The sequence below is a fragment of the Tupaia chinensis genome, unplaced genomic scaffold, assembly GCF_000334495.1.
Source record: "Tupaia chinensis unplaced genomic scaffold, TupChi_1.0 Scaffold144276_1, whole genome shotgun sequence".
Lineage (NCBI taxonomy): Eukaryota > Metazoa > Chordata > Mammalia > Scandentia > Tupaiidae > Tupaia > Tupaia belangeri.
This window is the reverse complement of record NW_006204133.1, coordinates 7,292,528-7,292,839: the sequence shown is the minus strand read 5'-3', so window position 1 is coordinate 7,292,839 and position 312 is coordinate 7,292,528.

The following is a 312-nucleotide window of genomic DNA, read 5'->3' as shown; positions in this document are numbered from 1 at the left end:
GGGCCCGGGGGCTGCTGCTTGGATGTTGGCTTTTGATAAACCCTTTCCAAGTTATAAAAGTTTTATTCTATCCCCCATTTTTTGAGTTTTCCTGAAATTATACATGAATGATGAATTTTATTTAAAAATGCCTGCATTCATGCAGACGATCTTACAACTTTTCTCCTTTATTCTGTTACTATAATAGATCACTTTTTTTTCTTGCATATTAAATCCACTTTACATTCCTGGAATACACTAGCTGTATTATAATAGATTTTTTTTTTAATTCTCAAAATTAGATTTGACTTTATTTGTTTACTTTAATTCGTT